This window comes from Cotesia glomerata, unplaced genomic scaffold, assembly GCF_020080835.1.
Source record: "Cotesia glomerata isolate CgM1 unplaced genomic scaffold, MPM_Cglom_v2.3 scaffold_16, whole genome shotgun sequence".
Classification (NCBI taxonomy): domain Eukaryota; kingdom Metazoa; phylum Arthropoda; class Insecta; order Hymenoptera; family Braconidae; genus Cotesia; species Cotesia glomerata.
In genome coordinates this window covers 302,311-318,478 of record NW_025401997.1, presented here as the reverse complement: position 1 = coordinate 318,478, position 16,168 = coordinate 302,311, and the positions used below count along the sequence as shown (strand labels likewise).

At 29.7% G+C, this 16,168-nt stretch overlaps 1 long non-coding RNA gene across 1 annotated transcript; it reads left to right on the top strand.

Annotated features, from left to right (window-relative positions):
- Positions 1-12,106: 12,106 nt before the first annotated feature.
- LOC123273909 lies at positions 12,107-13,019 on the top strand. Its single transcript, XR_006511392.1, has 2 exons — positions 12,107-12,849; positions 12,975-13,019. It is a non-coding gene; the product is annotated as an uncharacterized LOC123273909 (long non-coding RNA).
- The last annotated feature ends 3,149 nt before the right edge of the window (positions 13,020-16,168 follow it).

The following is a 16,168-nucleotide window of genomic DNA, read 5'->3' as shown; positions in this document are numbered from 1 at the left end:
TAAAGTAAATTTTCATTATAAATATTAATAATAATTTATTTATTTATTAATTATATAATGTGATTCAAAAATGTGGCAAAATGTTCAAATGATTGAAATAAGAGTAAATTCGAATGTTATTCATTCAATTACTAATAATTCTAAAAAAGAGAGCAACTATACTAATTTTCAGAGAAGCTTACTACAATTGCTCACTGAAACGTTATCAAAGAAAGCTTAAGTAATCTTTAAATCAGTTGTGGCAGCAAATCAAGTATCGAAGAGTATATGATATCGTGCGGAACTATCAAAAACCATTTTAGAAATCAATAATAATTTTTAAAATATTTATAGATGAGATAATAAAAATTTCATAATACAAGTATCCTCAAAAAAGAGAAATAGAATTTTACAAGATTTTTAAAAGAATGATCTTAGATAATTTTTTTATTGATAACGTTAGAACCTAATGGAAATTATTTCTTTCGAACAATTGCTGAACTTGATTTTTAACGAGCCAGAAGAAAAGGTTTTATGAAATCAAAATTTTCGTTATCAGTCACATTATAAATGAACTCTAATTTTACAGGAAGTATTATGCACCAACAAAAGTGATTGAAGTTAGAAAAGGTAATGATGATGACGATATAATAGATGACCCACACATAGATGATTATCTGAGGATGATTGCTGGTGATGGGAATTTGGGAGTAACGAGGGATCAATTATTCCTTTTTGTGAAGCCTTTAGGAGACTAAACTGTCAGGTATATTCATTGTCTCCTTGGCATCGCATAGGGAATACTGCAAGTACTTAAGTGAAAGTGGAGCCTACAATTACATAAAAAATCATCAAAAATAATGAACCCAATAATCAACATGGATAATGTGTCTAACTTCTATGTAAGTCGAATCAAAGATCATACTATGAGCGTGAATCAATTTTTAGAAGACAGTCAAGACTTTAATAATATAACGACTTTAGAATATAATATCAAACAAACATTCGAAGAATCTTTTAGTTCAATTTAATCAAATACAGGAGGAAGAAATGAAATTTCAATAATAATAAATATTAACATTATGTATTAAGCTTTTTGATGTATAAAACCGATAATTTTGATAAATAAAATATATAATAAACTAAGAATTGACTAATGAATTTTGAAAAAATTTAAATGGTAACTAAAACGATAAATACAGTGAAAATTATGTACATAGAAAAATTTTTGAATAAACTATAGAAAATTTATGAAATTGAAAAATTCAAAAATGAGATGATAAAAAATAAAAGTAACCAAAATAAATAAGATAGAAAAAAGAAATTAGATAAAAACACCAGACAAATAAGATTTTATTCGCAAAATGACAAATACAAATTCAGGAATGGTCACGTTTTTAATACACATAAATTTTATGTTCTTATATATAGTATATTACGACCTAAGGCCAGAAAGTCGGTTTACTCCAGGAAGAGCGTACTTTCGGCTAAGAGAGCAAGAAAAATGAATTCTATTCTATATTGTTGAAAATAAAAAAAGAAAATCAAATTTAACCTTAATGAAATGAAATTTAATAATAAACCAAATTACTAATAAACACGACAATAAAAACTCTTGGATTGTATTAATCATTTTGCCATGGTATAGGCCTACTGGGGACCCGCCATGTAAAAAGAAAGGGAACGCGTCGTTTTACACAGTACCTCAAGGGTGATGCGGAAATCTGTGTCAAGACAGATTGACCGACACACGAATATGATAAAAGGTTACTTATAAGTACAATACAAATTGTAAAAAAATTGTTCAAAAGTTGCGTCATGAGGACAATGCAATAGTTAGATTTCTATGAAATCTACTGAAAACGACTGCAAAAGTAAAATTCCATTAAAAACCTACAGACGAATAGGTTATTTTCAGTTTAGGTAAATAAAATTACATAAAAATTGAAGCTTGTTTAATGGACTTTAAAATGATATTTACAAAAATTCGATAGGTTATTTCAATCAAAAGTTATGCGCGAAAGAATCAGCCAAAAAGTAAATTTTTAGGATTTTTGAAAATTTTGAAACCATATAATTTCTGAACTACTTGACCGATTAAGCTCATCTTTGAACTTGGCCTTGGTATTTGTCTAAAAATGAAGTATGTTGAGTTTGAAAAGGATCCATTAACAACTATAGACGCTATCGTCCGGATAAGCCGCGTTATATCGTATATATATATATATATATATATATATATATATATATATATATATATATATATATATATATATATATACATACATATATAAACTTTTGAACTAATGGCATTTTCTGAACCAGCTTGACGAACTAAGTCAGAAAATACCAAAATTTTTCAAAAGTTGCGTCATGAGTACAAATACAATAGTTAGATTTCTATGAAATCTACTAAAAATTCCATTAAAAACCTACAGACGAATAGGTTATTTTCAGTTTAGGTAAATAAAATTACATAAAAATTGAAGCTTGTTTAATGGACTTTAAAATGATATTTACAAAAATTCGATAGGTTATTTCATTCAAAAGTTATGCGCGAAAGAATCAGCCAAAAAGTAAATTTTTAGGATTTTGAAAATTTTGAAACCATATAATTTCTGAACTACTTGACCGATTAAGCTCATCTTTGAACTTGGCCTTGGTATTTGTCTAAAAATGAAGTATGTTGAGTTTGAAAAGGATCCATTAACAACTATAGACGCTATCGTCCGGATAAGCCGCGTTATATCGTATATATATATATATATATATTTATATATATATATATATATATATATATATATATATATATATATATATATATATATATAAATACATACATATATAAACTTTTTGAACTAATGGCATTTTTCTGAACCAGCTTGACGAACTAAGTCAGAAAATACCAAAATTTTTTCAAAAGTTGCGTCATGAGGACAAATGCAATAGTTAGATTTCTATGAAATCTACTGAAAAACGACTGCAAAAGTAAAATTCCATTAAAAACCTACAGACGAATAGGTTATTTTCAGTTTAGGTAAATAAAATTACATGAAAATTGAAGCTTGTTTAATGGACTTTAAAATGATATTTACAAAAATTCGATAGGTTATTTCATTCAAAAGTTATGCGCGAAAGAATCAGCCAAAAAGTAAATTTTTAGGATTTTGAAAATTTTGAAACCATATAATTTCTGAACTACTTGACCGATTAAGCTCATCTTTGAACTTGGCCTTGGTATTTGTCTAAAAATGAAGTATGTTGAGTTTGAAAAGGATCTATTAACAACTATAGACGCTATCGTCCGGATAAGCCGCGTTATATCGTATATATATATATATATATATATATATATATATATATATATATATATATATATATATATATATATATAAATACATACATATATAAACTTTTGAACTAATGGCATTTTCTGAACCAGCTTGACGAACTAAGTCAGAAAATACCAAAATTTTTCAAAAGTTGCGTCATGAGGACAAATGCAATAGTTAGATTTCTATGAAATCTACTAAAAACGTGTGTTACACTGTCAAAAATTTCAACAAGGAAAATTCTGTATTCGTTATCGACCCAGTCTGTTGTATTGATTCTCAATAAAAATATTTTGAAAAATTAAAAACGATATACTTTACAATTTTCATTTTTTTGACGACGTAAGTATATTCAAAATAAAAAAAAAATAGTCTAAGGTACGTATAGTATTAACTATGCTTATAAATTTTTTTTTTCAATTACCAGATAAGAACTCTTACAATTATTATGAAGAAATATCCCCAGACTCGGTAGAGTATTAAAATATATATTATTAAAATAAATATATCTTAAATATTATGTTTTTTATTGATAAATTACATCAAAGTGAACTGTAATAATTTACTATTGATTCGATTTTAGGATGAAATCTAATTTTAATTGGTAAATTTGAGCAGCATAAACTATAGCAACGCCAAATTTTAGATCTGGACTTTTTTCGGTGCGAAAATCTGACATCCTTATACTATAAAAAAATGTTTAAAGCTGTAATTTTATGAATAGACAGGAAACTCCAGTCTGAAATTAAGTTTTAGTGGTTTCTGTTTTCACACACTAGAGTGCGGCGCGAGATATTCTGCAGACACTGTAGTAGTTAAGTAGTAAACTTGAGGTTTCAAATTTGAGGATGCCGGGCTAACTGATTAAGCGAATATATCATTAAAGCAAAGTTTTTTCTAATGGAGGATTAAAATTATATTTATAATAATTATTATATAATTTACTTTTAGTTCCTGATTGGAAAAACTCGCTCTATCTGGTGTAAGTAGATACTTACACTTAAGGGTATACTAAACCATTGAACTACTTCTGCGACTTCATGATGCTTTTAGTTGCATCATGTAGGTGACGCTACTTGCCAATAACGCGCTCAGTTCAAACCATATAATAAACAAATATTATGAATTCTGCATTATATTATGAGTACTATTAAGTTGTTAATATCATTCATGATTTATTTCTTATAAATATTTTAATTTTCAAATACTATTAGAATTTTAACAAAAACACAAATTATTCAAGTTCTAACGGAAATAAAAAAGAAACTAAATACGCGCTGTCAAAAATTTTTGGACTCGGTGTAATGCAAATGCCCTCAGGTATAATATTTATTTAACTTCAACCCGGACGGTGGAAAAATTACATAAACCACGGTGCTAAATCATGTTGGTAGAGCGCAAAATTAAAAACTCATGAAATAAATGTTACACAAATTAAATATTGTTGTATTATAAAATAAATGCATCTAAGTTGTAAATTTTTAATTATTAAAACTTTATTGATATTTAAATAAATAATCATAATTTACGGGTAATTTATAAAACAAAATATAATAAAATGTTTGAAACTATGTTTTAAAAAATTCAGAAGTACTTATGTGTATGTGAAAGTTTAGAATTATACTTTTAGAAAATACTTTTGATTTTTGACCAAACGTTTTTTAGGTATTAATTTTAATTAAAATCAATTGAAATAATAAAAACATTTTTCACCTGAGATCGAATGGTGTGTTTGATATCTCCAGAGCGGGTGAAATTTTTCGCGGCAAATTTAAAATCTATAAACCAAAATTGTCATTTTAACCCACCAGCACTCTGTAGAAGCAAAGATTGTCCTCAAAATTTTCCGAAATTACATTCTTCAAAGTAACATTCTCCACAACAAAATTTTCCAAAATCCAATTTTTCAAAATAAAAATCGTCGATATAACATTCTTTAGAAAAAAATTAAAAAAAACGAAACTATTTAACAAAATTTAAAATTCTATATAATGAAAAAAATTATATCCCAACAAAAACAGTTTCACCGTATAAAATTGCGCCAAGTCCACGTTCATAAAACTCATTTCAATAATATTTACTGTTTAAAATTTTTAAGAACAATAGTACTTTACAAAAAGATGTGAAATCCCAACAAAAACAGTTTCACTGCATAAAATTGCGCCAAGTCCACGTTCATAAAACTCATTTCAATAACATTTACTCTTTTAGAAAGATACGACTCAATTCACTGACATTAATTCTTTACAAAAAGATGTGAAATACAAAAAAGAACACCAAGTAACCGGTATGACTTTAAAAAAATTAAAAAAAATTTGATTGAAAAAAAAAAAAAAAAATTTTGAGCGTACTTGGTGTGCATAGTTTTATATATATCATAGCATTTGACTTCATGCAGAATTAAAAAAATTCCGTGTATTGATTAACGTACACCAAGAATGATTTCTAGTCTACGCTCAACTGGAGGAATTTCAATTTGATTTAAACAAAGCGTTACGTAGTAACCTTCGGGAAAAGTTTTTGTTAGGTGTGATTTTATATTACCCCATGGTAATTTATCGAGACCATCCCCTGTTCTTGCTATTCTAACAGTCTTTACATTAAAATAATCCATGGTTTCTTTTAAGCTAGTAATACCCGTAAGAACATCATTTAACTGAGTTTTATTTTCTGATTTTAATTTAATTATTACTGTAAAAATATGAAAACTATTCTTTTTAGAAATAATTACTTCACCTACTTCTAACTGTTTAGGAAATTCTTCAATATTTATATAATTTTTATTTATAAGTTCCTCCGTTATAGGGCTTCTCGACTTAAAATCTGCAGACCAAAAATGAGCAATGTTATCTTTTTTCATAAATACACCATCTCTAGTTTCAGAAAATACATCAGGCAAAGTTGAGTTTTTAAATCGTTTTGCTAGCTGACTCACAGCTTCAGGAGTTTGATTAATTTCATCCTCAGAGGAGTAAAGATCATCATCAGAAATAGGTTCAGGAAAAGAATCATTATTGTTAGAGGAATCGCTTTCTGAATCACCCTCAGTTAGATATAAAGAGGCCCGACGCTCACAACCGTCTACACTGGCTAATAATGTATCTTCAGCTAAATCATTCTCTATTTCACTTCTTTTAGATGAATCATATGTTAGTATTTTAGCATGCACATTCAATATTTTTACAACATCAGACATATCTGGGGGCGAGGACGTCCTCTCTGGCATCTTTTGCATGGAGCGCTCACTACTCCATGCCCACTTTGAGCTTGGCAAAACAATTGCGGGTACTTTATTTACCCAATCTAATACCTTTTCCGGCTTTTCTGTAGGGTATGCTCCTTTTATATTCATCAACTCATCTCCCTGGGCCAAGAGTACTGCCCATACAAAAAATGAAGATCGGCCCGATACTGGGCCAAGACTGGTAACCGATCTTTAAGTATCGGCCGAGTATCGTGAAATATCGTTGGGCCAAGACTGGGCGAGTATCGGATGGTAACACCCAGCCGATATAGGCGACTGAGCGTCGGCCGAACATAGTAATCAAGCATTGGCCGAGCATCGGCCAAGCATAGGCAAAAAATAAAATTTTAGGTAAAATAATAAAAAAAAATTTTTTTTTCGTTGTTTATTTTTGAATTATTATTATTCTGAGGTGATGGACTACTGGTTGATAGAAATTAATTCTGAAAAAATTCGGGTGTGGAGGGGTTTGAACCTGATCCGTCTGCGTGGAAGTCTCGAGCGGTGTCACGGGCGCTGCTAACTGATCTGAGTGTAGTGTTCTTAGTTTAATCATTTCAATGTTCAACGATCAATTTTTCTCAGTATAATTGAGTTAACTTGATTGTTGTTACGAATTTTTCTATTTATTTCATAATTGCACAATTTCTGAATTTTAATAATAAAAAATAACTTCTCAGTTTTTTAAAACTTCATTTTTTAAGCAAGAAGTTCAAAATTAATTAAAAATAATTGATTTATTAGTAAATAAATCTATATATTTATATTTTTATATTTTTATTTATATTCATAAATCTATTTATAAGTAAATAAATCATTTATTAAAAATCATTAGCTTCTTGCTGAAATATTTTTATTTTAATACTAAAAGAAATAGTTTTAACTGATTAGGTAATGTACAAATTTATCGAAAAAGTCTTCCAAAAAAATATTCATTAATTTATTAAATTTGTTTTAGTGAAAACAAATCTTGATTTAATCCTAATCGAGCTTGTTGAATAATAAAAATATCAAAAACTAAAAAATGATCAATATAATATTTATAAAAAAAAAAAAACATTGTTAATAATTTAAATTGGTGTCTTCTCCTAAAAAAATCTCTTAAGATATTTTTTAAAAATTGATTTACTAATTTTTAATACATATTAGTTTATAATTTGGTCAAACGTTAAATTCAAAAAAATTGAAAACAATAATACAACATAGTAATGACTAATACGTATTAATTGTTTTCAAGTGTAATAAAGAATTAGCCAGAGCATCGGCCAAGCAATGGCTGATAATCAAATCACATACCATTATATTATAATAAATATCGTGCGGTAGCCGATGGCTAACCTAGACTAGGCCAGTACAAATCGCAAATGCTTGGCCTAACATTAAAGCCGATGGTTTACCGAGGCTAGGCCGATACAAAACGCCGATACTTGGCCGAGCATTAGTAGCCGTGCCTTGGCCAATGAACGGAAATTGTTGAGCATCGGCAACTTTGTATGGGTGCCTCTGTTGGAGGTCCGTTTTCGTCTATGACAACAGGTCGATAAATTGATGGAAAAGCATCACTCTCCTTCAGAATTCCGCTTTGTTTCAACATTGATGCCTCATTCTCTTTTACGGGTAAAACTTTGTCTTTATCATTAAACTTTTCATTCAATTTTATTTTATTAACCTCATCTTTAAGAAGTGATTCATTAAATTTTAAACTTTGAGTCAGAGTAACATTATTAATTAATTTAATGTCAACAGGATTTCTGGAAAGAGCATCCGCATTTGAATTTAATCGTCCCGGTTTATAAATTACATCATACTGATAATCTCGTAGTTTTAATAGCCAGTGTAGAAGTCGAGAGGTAGGGTCCTTAATTCTATGAGCCCACACCAACGGTCTGTGATCAGTAACTAAATAGAACTTTCTACCAAATAGATAAGGTCGATAATGTTTTACCGCGAAAACAATAGCGAATAATTCTTTTTCAATAACAGAGTAATTTAATTCTGCTCCCTTTAGCAATTTTGATGCATAAGCAATAGGTAGATCCTTCCCTATTTCTCCTTGACTGAGAACAGCACCAAGAGCATAAAAAGAAGCATCAGTAGTCACAATAAATGGTTTTGTAAAATCAGGGAACTGTAAAATGGGTTCTCGACACAGCATGTCTCTTAGATTTTCAAATGCTCTTTGTCTTTCATCGGACCAGCAAAACAGCTGTCCCTTTTTCAAAAGCTGAGTTAAAGGACGAGACATTGATGCGAAATTGGGTATAAATCGTCGATAATATCCTATTAAACCTAAAAACTCTTTTATCTTCCTAGCATTAGTCGGTACAGGAAAGTTTTTGACCGCATTTATTTTGCCAGGATCTGGGCACAACCCATCCTGACTAATTACATGTCCCAAATAGTTAACGCTCGTCCGGAGGAAACGACATTTGTCAGGTTGTAGTAATAGTCGGGCTGTTTGAAGTCTACCTAACAACTTCATTAACTTTCTTTCATGATCTTTTAGGGAGACAGCATAAATGACAATATCGTCGAGATATACGAATAATTCTATTCCCTGTAACCCTGACAATATATTGTCCATGAGTCTTTGAAATGTACTAGGAGAGTTCTTTAAACCAAATGGCATCCGTCTGAATTGATAATGACCATTGGGAGTAGAGAAAGCAGTTTTAATTTTATCTAGTTCGTCCATAAAAATCTGATGAAAACCTGACGCTAAATCAAATACCGAGAAATACTTAGCCCCTCCCAGTTGATCCAAAATTTCTACGATATTAGGAAGAGGATAAGCATCACCAACAGTTTTTTCATTCAAATTACGAAAATCAATGACAACCCGCCACTTTTTTTCTCCAGTTGAACTGGGTTTTTTACTTACGATCCAGACGGGAGAATTATACGGAGAATTACTCGATTCTATTATGCCACCCTCTAGCATTTCCTTTATTTGTCTCTGAATTTCTTCTTTATGTACCTGAGGGTACCTGTATTGCCTTGTATTAATAGGTACCTACCTCAACAGTCGTTATGATTTTATGTTTAATTACATTAGTTCCTATTAACTTATCACCCGGTAGGTAAAATTGATAGGGGTATTTTGATATTATTCGTACTATACTATTTCTTTCTTCAGTGTTTAAGCCCTCAAAATGAAGTGATTCTATTAATTTATTTATCCTTTCATGTCTATCTTTTTTTGATTTTTCTATTTTGTTAACATCATCTACCCCCATTGACCCTATTTCCTCTAATTGTACAGACGGTAAATCAATCTCTTTTTCCTCCTCGTTAGTATTGACTACATAAAGCCAAGCAATTCCATTTCTATTTTTTACTAAAACATTACCTGCATAAATTTTATGACCTAAATCAAGTTTATTAATTATTCCTTCTTGTATTTCAGTATTTGTGACTCTAACAGCAACTTGTACTCTACTTCTACCAGGAAGTTTAATACTATGTTTGTTTAATGGTATACTACTATTATTATTTAATTTTAAGGTATTATCTTCAAAGCAAATGCTGGCTTTATGTGGCTGAAGGAAATCTAAACCTAATATACCGTCTTCTTTTAATGGGACATCAGGTCCAATGGCCTGAAATTTGCAACGCATGGAGTTAAAATTTATAAAAACTTGACCAAGGGTTCTGGCCGACCCAGAAGTTATTCCTGATAGATTATATATAATACTTTTATCAATTTTTAAATTTGGTGACAAACAATCTTCTTTAATTAAACTAATATCAGCTCCCGAATCTATCAGTAGTCAGAATTTTTGCATATTTAATAAATCATCACTGGTAACAGTAATACACGGAGGCGTAACGTGATTTGATTCGGTGACGTTAATAGACGCGTTCATTTGAGGTCTTAATTCTCTAACTTCAGTTTTGATTCTATCTTGAGTAGTACTTTGATCGCTACCGTCTGTTATAGCCGTTTGATTCAGAGTAGGAACTTGTGGCGCGCCCGAAGTGACTCTAGATCTACAAACGGCTGCTACATGATTCCTTCGCCCGCATTTTGTGCAAAATAAGTTTGAGATTGTACATTCTCGTTTAACGTGTCCACGGCACCCACAGCGATAACAAATTACAGACTTCCGGTCTAGTTTATGAAAATTATTACCATTACCATGATCATGAGACTGAGTAACCTTTACAGCAGCATGATTCTTAAAATTTGCCCCATGATTCGGTTTATGTTTGCTAAACCTTCTCTCCCCTTGAAATCCACCGGCGTGTTGAAAATGACCTTGGTTATTTACATTTAAATGTTGATTATTAATTATTTCATTATCAAAAGGTAAATTAAAAAGTAAATTTCGTTGTTCAAGTTCCTTCTCTAGTTGTAAAGCTACGTCTATGGCTTGGGTCAGAGTATGTGGCTTATGGCTTGCAACAGACAATCCTAACTGACCTCTTAAACCCCGAATAAAACTATCTCGCGATCCCTCACGTAATGCGACCAACAGCCCATTTTTAACCTCATTAACAGGATTCTTAGAGATTTCCTCTGATAACCCCTGCATTATTACCTTCAACCTTGTGATATAATCCATGATTTGTTCACCTTCGTGCTGATAAATGGTTGCCAATGAGGTTTGCCACTGGGACAAAGTTCTTCTTGGAGATAAAACCCGTTTCAAATTATTTAATATATCGTCCAAAGTGCACTCAGGTTCATCAATAACATAACCGCTAGCCCTGCCTTGGATACGCGATTTCACTAGCTGCGTTAAATACGAAATCCCAGAAGGGTGAATTAATTTAGCAGTTTGCTTGCAAAGTCCAATAAAACTATTTACCGGCAGATTATCCCCATTAAAAATAGGAATTAAACTAATACAATCTTTCAGATTCATATGACGAGAACCGAAAGTATTTGCCGGGTTTTGGAGATTATCAAGAGAATAATTATGTTCTTGATTTTTCGGAATACTTAACAACGGAACGATACTAGGTGGATTTATAATCGGACAAAAACTATTTGAAGTTGATGCAGAAGATACAGGTGGCATAGTAGAAGTACCAGAAGAGGAGGACGAACTTTCTGTGCTAGGAGAATTTACAGTCGGAATTAAATTAGTTGAGGCCGTATTAGAAGATAATGCAGAATTAATCGTGAAGGTACCAGAGGAAGAAGATAAACTTTGAGTTTTATTGTTTACAGATGGTAGATTTCCGACTCCAAATTCTAATCCTATTTGCGGAGGAGTCTCTTCTAAACCAACTTGAGCAGAATTAGAATTTGACATTTTGGTAAAATTTATAGTTCTGACTTAATTAATGCAAATATTTCAATACCTAATACAAATTTAGATTTTAATTAAAATTAACCGATAGCTGGCATATACTAAAAGAAAATTAATAACTAGGACTTACAGTGTGTAGATATTCAATACAGTTGATATTCAATAGAACTTATTAATGACAAATTTACACCAACACTCGCGAAATTGCCCTTTTTTTTTTTTTTTGTTTTCGGAACTTTTCACTTTTCACTTTACACTTTCAATTTATTGAGGATGATGACTTAAAGATGACCCTTGGCGGTATTGACTCGTAGGTACGTCGATGATGGTAATTCTCAAAAATGAAATAGTGCTCCGTGAAGAGGTTCCTGATGAAGTGAGACCCTCGATGATGGATATGAACTCGTTGATCAATTTGTTATCACTCCGTAAAGTAATATTACAATTTTGTTCCTTTTTTTTTTTTTTTTTTTTTTTTTTTTTTTTATTTCGCAAAATTAAATCCCAACGGTAATGACAAATCCCACCGCTGTCACCAGTTGTTATGTCCTGCGAGGTTACTAGATTCGCCGATGATGACACCTCGTGAACAAGTGGGTTGTTTATTGTCACGCGGGATTTTATTTTATAATTTAATTTGAAATATACTTAAAAATGACTGATTGAGATTGTGTGGCAAGGTATGATTTTAAATGATAAGAGTTCAATTGAACTTAATGTTGATGTTTATTTAGAAATCGGAGAGATGGAGTGAATAGTTACAGCTCTCGGGGAGAAGTGAAGTCACAAAGTCTCAACTCTGACTGCTCAGCTTCACGTTCCCCCACTATGGTTACACGTATACACCTATACTATTGCTAGAACTACCCTTATACATAGTGCGTAATATACTATCTTACATGTACTTATATAAACTTATTTATATATAACACTTATTATTTGCGGCTGCGGCCGGCTTACATATTCATGTACCTGTATTTACCTGGCTTTAAATTCAGCACAGCGACCTAGGGAAACCGCAGAAAACCTGGTCGAGGTACAGACAGTAATAATAATATAATATCAGATCGTTGTTAACAATGATTATCCTTATCTATTATTTATTATTATTTAATTAACATATATTCATTAGAATCAATTAACGTGTTATAATTTTAAAAGGCTTTTAAGGTATTATCTGCTCAATAAATTATATCAGATGCGGAATTTACTTTAATATTTGCTAATCATTTCTAAATTCAATTTAATACCATTTACTATTCAATTATTCCAATATGTAATTAAGTTTGTCTAAAACCATTGTGACATTAAATCCATACATACATACACATGTTGTAGCGTCTAAATACTCATTTATTTATGTTATTTAGTTACTTAAAATAAAGTGGATAAATAAATTATTATTGATTTATTTTGTTGTTAAATTTAGTTGTAGTGCCTTGTTTTTTAGAGAACAAGAGACCGTTGAGTTTCCACACGTGTCTTTTATGGCTTTTCTTTTAAGGACTTGAAGTTGTCATGTGGCAAGGACACGTTCTGTGTTTACTCAAAGATTTTATGGTTTTTCAGAACCTAATACAATATTTCTTTGTATTATTTTCTCGACATTAAAGTTTCTCTTTCGAAGACACGTGTGCACTCAACGACCAAACTCAGCAATTAAATAAAATATTATATCAACTAGGAATTCTGAATCTATTTAAAATATAAATTTAAGTTATAAATGTAACTAATTAACACATTTAAATCATGGTTTATCTGACAAGTAGTGTCACCTGCCAGATGCAACCCAAAGCATTATAGTTATTACGACATAACAGCTTTAATCAAGGGGATTGTTTGCGGTAAAAAATGCAGCCAACGCGAGATTTAAGTTAGTACCGTAGAAAAGTAAACTCCAATTTTAAAGGTGCTCACACATATGTTAATGAACTAAGATAAATTGCTTGCAGTTATTCTTTTATTTATTTACTTTGTTTATTTACTTTGAGCTCTCTGCGAGAAAGTATTGTATATAATTCTATATAATAAACTAACGATGTGGCTAAGGTACAGCAGACAAACTATACGACTCCGTACACAAACCGCACCGTATGTATACGGAGTGCTACAAATCCCGGGAAATTCAAATTTTATACGTAAAACACGCTTGTGGAGCTACACATGTACGGAGTCGTAACATACTTCTAAATAAATGAAATAATAATAATAATAATAATAATAATAATAATAATAATAATAATAATAATAATAATAATAATAATAATAATAATAGTTAAAAAAATGAAAATAATTATAATGGTAATAATAAATTGATAATTATAACAGTAACCATATTTATCATTATTATTATAATTATTATTATTATTATTGTTTTTAAATTATTCAGTATTAAGATATTAAATTTAAATTTACAATTATCTCAATTACAAAAAAGGTAAAAATTCATGTAAAGTTAAAAATCTAATTAATAATTTAGTTTATGAATCTAAGTCAAAGAGTATTCGCGGCTTATTTATATAAAATTTTATTAATGCTGCTAGATATTGTACGAAAAGTGATACTTTAATTGATTTACAGTAAAAGCTCTTAAAAGTTACCCAGGTTGTCTTTCTCGCTTTTATTGATGTTTTATGAGAAATTGAGACAGAACTACGGTAACTTTTAACAACTTTCACTGTATATTGAAACTTTATAAACATTCAATTTCCGCGGGAAAAATACAAACTTTGAATTAAAAATCATTTTAATAACAAAAAATGTTAAAATTTATTTTTAATATAAAATTCCTAGAATTAATTATTAAATAACTTTCCATGTGTATTTTTCTAGATATATTTTCTTCTAATTCAGTCGTATTTGTTAACTACAGTCAATACTTAAAAGAGCTAGAATTGTTTGATTTTGCTTTCTTCGGAAAAGTCAGCTGATCAAGATCTGAGTAATTCTGTTCGAGTAATGTTCAGATACTACAAACGTCTTGATGATTGTAGCCTGTAGGTGGCACTACTTGTTAATTAAGCGAAGTTTGAAACGATGATATTTCTTACATAATACGAATATTATTTATAAGTTTACGAATTGTGATATTTACTAACAACAATATGATATTGACACTAAATAATAATGAAAATAATAATAATTATAATAACGACAATATTAACAATGACAATATGGATAATACTAAAAATATTTATAATGGTAAAAATAAATTGATAATACGATTTATTATTATTATTATCATTGATATTGTTTTTAAATTATTAAGTATTAAAGTATTAAATTTAAATTTACAACTATCACAACTACAAAAATGTAAAAATTTTTTAAAAATATATGTAAAATTAAAAGCTTACAATTGATCATTTAGTTTATCAATCTAAGCTAAAGAATGTTCGCGGCTTATTGATATAAAATTTTATCAATGCTGCTAGATATTGTACGAAAAGTGATACTTTAAATGATTTATATTAAAACTTTATAAACATTCAATTTCCGCGGGAAAAATACAAACTTTGAATTAAAAATTTTTTTAAAAACAAAAAATGTTAAAATATTTTTTTGATATAAAATCCCTAGAATTAATTATTAAATAACTTTCCATTCGTATTTTTCTAAATATACTTTCTTTTCATTTAGTTGTATTTATTAACTAGAGTCAATATTTAAGGGCCAGTTTTTCAATCTAGGATAAAATTTTATCTAATGATAAAATATATCTATATATTTCATATATATAAATATACTGGCATCATAATTTTATCCTGGATACAATTTTATCTTGATTTGAAAAACTGACTCTAAAAGAGCTAGAATTGTTTGATTTTGCTTTCTTCGGAAAAGTCAGCTGATCAAGATCTGAGTAATTCTGTTCGAGCAATGTACAGATACTACAAACGTCTTGATGATTGTTGCCTGTAGGTGGCACTACTTGTTCATTGAGCGAAGTTTGAAACGATGATATTTCTTACATAATATTTATTAACCAGTCTAAATACACAACAGACTAAACGTTGTTCGAGTTCTACTTTCTTGGGATAAACCAGCTGTTCAGTGTCTGGGGAATTTTCATTGAAGATAGTGTACATTCTATAATCTCATGGTTGTTGCCTGTAGATGGCACTGTCATTCAATTGAGCGGGTTTTAAATAATCTTAATCTCTTGATAATACGTAACATAACTATGCGTTTGATACATTGTGTCATTTACTAACAACAATATCATAATAACAATAAATAATATTGGTAATCATAATAACAACAACAATAATAGTAATTATAATCCGAACAAAAACAGTTTCACTGTAAGAAAATCGCGCCAAGTCCACGTTCATAAGACTATTAAGGAAAAAAAA